General features: G+C 37.5%; 1 non-coding gene across 1 annotated transcript; it reads left to right on the plus strand.

Moving 5' to 3' along the window:
* The first annotated feature begins 3,924 nt into the window (after nt 1–3,924).
* On the plus strand, nt 3,925–3,996 carry LOC122452632. The gene has a single exon (XR_006272792.1). It is a non-coding gene; the product is annotated as a small nucleolar RNA SNORD36 (small nucleolar RNA).
* Nucleotides 3,997–5,331: the final 1,335 nt, after the last annotated feature.

A 5,331-nucleotide genomic window follows, 5' to 3' on the forward strand; every position in this document is an offset into this window, starting at 1 on the left:
CGTCGAGTCGGTGCTGCCATCCAACCATCTCATCCTCTGTCGTCCCCTTCTCCTCCCGCCTTCAATCTTTCCCAGCATCAGGGTCTTTGCCAGTGAGTCAGTTCTTTCCATCAGGTGGCCAAAGTATTGGAACTATAGCCCATGGAATTTCTCCAGGCCAGAATACTGGAATGGGTAGCCTTTCCCTTCTCCAGGGGATCTTCCCAACCCAAGGATCGAACCCAGGTCTCCTGCATTGCAGGAGGATTCTCCACCAGCTGAGCCACAAGGGAAGCCCATTGTGTCAAATACCAGTCAAATAAGTTCACAAGTAGGAACAGTATTTATGATTTCCCACAAGTAGAAATAGTATTTTTACTATCACAGGAGTCTGTTTCCAATGCTATTAATAATCTGTAGCCATCTGATCTTTTCTGTTTTTCAAGTATATTTCAAAACTGATCTACTTTTTACAATTGTGACTCGATTCTGCTGACTAAGAAGTTTATTTTGAGGGGCTTAACATTTTTTGAACAAATTTGTACATGTTTAATATAGTGATGGTGACTCACGGTTTCAAGTTATTTCACGTGAAGGTCTTATACAAGTGTATACTTCTTACATTTGTTCAAAATGCTTAAATTTCAACAGTTCATTTATTATAATTATCAAATATTTCTGAAACCTATGTATATGACTCCTATTATTTTAACAGACTAGTAGGGGTAGAAATGATCAGAAATGAAGAAATTTGTAGTGGGAAGCTAAATGTCTTATCTTAAAGCCTGGGAATTTCTTTTTCCATTTTTCTTTTATTCACTTTCTAAAGTGAATGCCTTCCTAAAGTAGGAGAAAATAGAAAAAGAAAAGTTGAGAAGCCATCAGAGAAGACAATGACATAAGTATAAAGGGAAATCATATAGATAAAAATTACAAGGTTATGGTGAAAGGAAACTGCCATATACGATGAAGACATATTGGCTCAACATTTTCCTACCGCCCATATACCTATTGTCTGTCATTGTTCTCCTCAGCCTGAGAGAACAGTTATAGCTGACTTGGATAAACTAAGTAGAAACATAAAGTCACTCTTCAATTTGCAGTTAAATCAACATATTTTAAGAAACAGCAATGAGTAATTGCTTTTATAGTTGATATGAATTAAACATTCTGTTTTGGTTTTCCTTAAAGTTGGCTGCTTTGAAACATCTATGGAAAACCTGCTTTTTTTTCCATCAAGTTTTACTGGTTTTGAAGTCATAGATAATCAGAAGTAAAAAAAAAGAAACTTCCATTCTGACTTTCAAAGTCATTTTAAATGTACCTTCATTCTGAAAAGTGAAAAATCTTTTTCAAAATTTTGAATTATAAATCTATCATCAAGTGAAACTACCATATTAATTATTTATATATTGTTTTATAATAAATTACCCCAAAAGAAAGTGGTTTAAAGTAGCACTTGTATTATGATTTATGTGAGTCAGTTCATCTGGGTCTCTTATAAAGCTGTGGTCAAGGTGTGGTCTGTGGCTGTGGTCACCTGAAGGTCCATGGGGGAAGGATTTGCGTCTGAGCTCGTTCACGTGGCTGGTCATTGGCGGGATTCAGTCTCTCATGGATCTTTGGACTGCAGGCCTTGGTTCCTCCGTCACTGACTTATAGCCAGAAGTTGCCTTCGGTTTCTCTCCACATGAAACCATTCAACGTGGTAGTGTCTTCAGAGCATGCCAGCGGAGGAGGCAGAAAAGACCGTCTCATGAGATGGATGTCACAGGCCTTTGTAACCTGATCTCATAAGTTACATCCCATCACTTTGGCCATTATTCTGTTCGTTAGAAGCAAACCATTGGGTCCAGTCTACACTCACCAAGATGGGATTACACACAGGCATGACTATCGGGAGACTGACCTCATTAGGAGTCATGTCAGATGCTGCCTACCACAGTTATCTTGGGTTCCGTACCAAAAATTCTCACTTAAGTATCATTTTACTAATACGGTATCATAGTTTTTAATTACAGAAATCTGTCTGCTCAGTCGTGTCCGACTCTTTGCAACCCCATGGACTGTAGCGTGCCAGGCTCCTCTGTCTTTGTCATTTCCTCCTCCAGGGGACATTCCCAGCCCGGGGATCAAACCCATGTCATTTGGGTCTGCTGCATTGGCAGGTGGATTCTTTACCACTGTGCCACCTGGGAAACTGAATTATAGGAATGCTGGGAAAGTAATCATAGATTGATTTAGTGACTAGAAACTGAAATTCATTAGAAATGGAAGCATTAAACATAATCTCAGAATGTGTTATATATATGGGAAGTTAATTTAGGAGATTCAGCTTTACAGCAGTAGAGAATCTCTTCACAACATCTCTCAAATGGTGTTGCCGTTGCTGGAAGGACTAGTCTTAAGAAACTCACTCCTTTGGGGCAGCCTATCTACTGGGAAAAGTCAAAAGTCAAATTTGATTGTACAAAGTAGTTGTACTCCATGATAATTCGAGCTGACTCTTTTTAACCCTTAGTCCTAGTTGTGCTTCCTAATGCAAATGCTAGTCTACATCCATTAGTTCTGTATCTCAGGCAAATGGTACTGACGGGCTGTGTGGCATTTGCATGTCACGTTGGGCCCACACGTGTTGATGCTGGACTTTTACCACAGTGTTGGGACAGGTAAACGCTGTATTGGGTTTTCTCTAGCTGTTGTATTCTAGGTTATTGTCAATGCTCATGTTATAAAAATGCTATTAGGAAATGTGTGGGATATAAATTATGCTACTATTTCTGTTGCCCAGCCTGGTGGTTTAACAGTGCTTAAGAAACGTCTGGGGTGTTTTGCTTTATTCTGAATCAAGTGAGATACAAAATAAAAAAAAAATATAAAAACACTAATGAGTTCAGGGAAAGCAAGAGGTTCTGTGTATGTATAAGTAAGGGGGTAAATAATAGACATAGTATCTGTATATACTGTATACTTGTATATATTACAAATATATACAGAATATAAAGTGTAAACCTTTGATGTAAGCAGTCTGTATATTTATAATTCAACTCACTATTTACTAACAACACTTTGGGTTTTATATTGAATATTCCTGTCTTCTCTAGAATTCAGGATCTTTGACTTTGTACACTTGACATTTAGGTCATTAAGTAACTCATTGTTCCATCGTAAAAAGATGAATTTCTTACTTATGAAGACAGATTTCATGGCCTTATTTATACCTGCTCTGTCACTTGTTGCTTAAGAAAAAAATATTACTCTCCAGAATATTGCTAAAGTATATGGTCTTTGAGAATTCTCTTCCCACTTTCTTCAGATATTTACTTTTTTCTTTAAAATTTAGTAGAGTCATCTACTAATTTAGTAATCTAGAGACATTATTTGAAAGGGAACATTATATACACTCATATTTTCTCTGACAGTCCCTATGTTACCTGTAGATTGTAATGCACACTAATTTAGGGTGAGATTCTAACCACTGAAATTCAAGTTAAGGTGGAAACAATATACACAACTCTGAATTTACAGTTCTCTACAGTTCTATATATGTACATGTCTTTTAAAATTGTTTTTCCATCTTCTTTTAAGCTTTATCGAGATTGTAATTCAGATAGCATACAACTCACCTATTTAAAGTCTACAATTCAGTGGTTTTGAGTAGTCACAGAGATACACAGCCATCAATACTGTCAATTTTAGAACAGTTTCATCACCCACAAAAGAAGCCCCAACCCCTTAAATTGATTCTTGTATTTCAAGGTTGTTTTGGCTATTCTGAATCCCTTTAATTTCTGTGTAAATTTTAAGATCAACATGTCAATTTCTGCAAAGAAGCCAGCTGAAATTGTAAGGATTGCCTTGAATCTGTAGATCAATCTGGAGAATGTTGCCATTCCAATAGTGAACCTTTCATTCCATGAATTTAAGATGTCTTTCCGTTTATTTTGGCAATGATGCATGAATTTCTTCATGTGGAATCACTGTGAAGAGTAAAATCCAAGCTTTTTACTCCGCTGGTAAAGAATCCACCTGCAATGTGGGAGACCTGGGAGTGATCCCTGGGTTGGGAAGACCCCCTGAACAAGGGAAAGGTTACCCACTCCAGTATTCTGGCCTGGAGAATTCCGGGGTCGCAAAGAGTCAGACGTGACTGAGCGACTTTCACTTCACTTCACTTCTCCGTTTATTTAGGTCTCTTAAATTTTCTTTCAGTAATGTTTTTTAGTCTTCAGAATATAATGTACATAACGTTTAAAGTTTACTCCTGAGTATTTTATTCTTTTTAATACTATTGTGTAAATAGAATTTTCTGTATTTTTCTGGTTGTTCATTGAAAGTATGTAGGAATACAGTTGATTGTTGTATGTACCTTTAATTTTGAGACATCCTGCTAGACTAAAGAAACATGTGAGTTTATGTGTAACGTATTATGACATTTAAACCATTTTGTCTTGAGGTTACTGTTTCTGGGTTGAGTCTAACTCCGAGATCTCAGTTACCAACAGCTCCCCTGCCCCCTCTTTCTCTGTAACCCGAATAAACATGGACATCAGCGATCTGTCAACCGCCTGCCTCTAGTTTGTTGCCCAGTAGATTGCTGCATAATTTCTTTTCTTTTTTTTTCTACACTACTACTGGCATTAAATAATAAAAACTACCTGATGATATGGAGATGTGCTTATAGTATTAAATGAAGAAAAAACTATGATGCAAAACACCATCTGGTAGGGGTCTGGATGCCAGGTTCTTTTATAGAACCAGAGAGAAAAGTGGTGAGGAACTGAAGTAAAAAGGCAGAATGGAGAGGGAGAGCCAAGGAGGAAGTAATAAGGGCCATCAGTCTTGCAAAATGGGAAGTGTTAATATCTTCTTTTCACAGGTAGGTAGGGTCAGATTTTTCTTTCTGTGAGCTGAACAAAGGCACTTCAGTTTAACAAGCAGAGGGGCATCTGAGGCAGGACATTATGTATGATTATAGTAACAAAAGCAACAAAAAGCAAAGGTTAAAGTCAAAGAAAGTGATCCAGCATGGTCGGAACTGGCTCTTCCCTGCAACACTATTTGGATACATTTTACTAACTTTCTTGATTGGTCATCTATAAACTGGTTAAAAATTAGAAGTTAGCACAACTACTTGATTTACTTGATTCTAATGTGAGTACTAAGTAATCAACCTCCACAAATGCTGACCTCACAGTGTTATGCTTCTGTGGTTTCTACTTTAAATACAAAGTCCTGATAGCGCTCCTGGTCAGTCATGACCAGCTCTTTGTGACCCTATGTCTTTGTGACCCTTTGACTGTACAGCCTGCCAGGCTTATCTATCCATAGACGTTTCCAGGCAAGAATACT

This window comes from Cervus canadensis, chromosome 13, assembly GCF_019320065.1.
Source record: "Cervus canadensis isolate Bull #8, Minnesota chromosome 13, ASM1932006v1, whole genome shotgun sequence".
Classification (NCBI taxonomy): domain Eukaryota; kingdom Metazoa; phylum Chordata; class Mammalia; order Artiodactyla; family Cervidae; genus Cervus; species Cervus canadensis.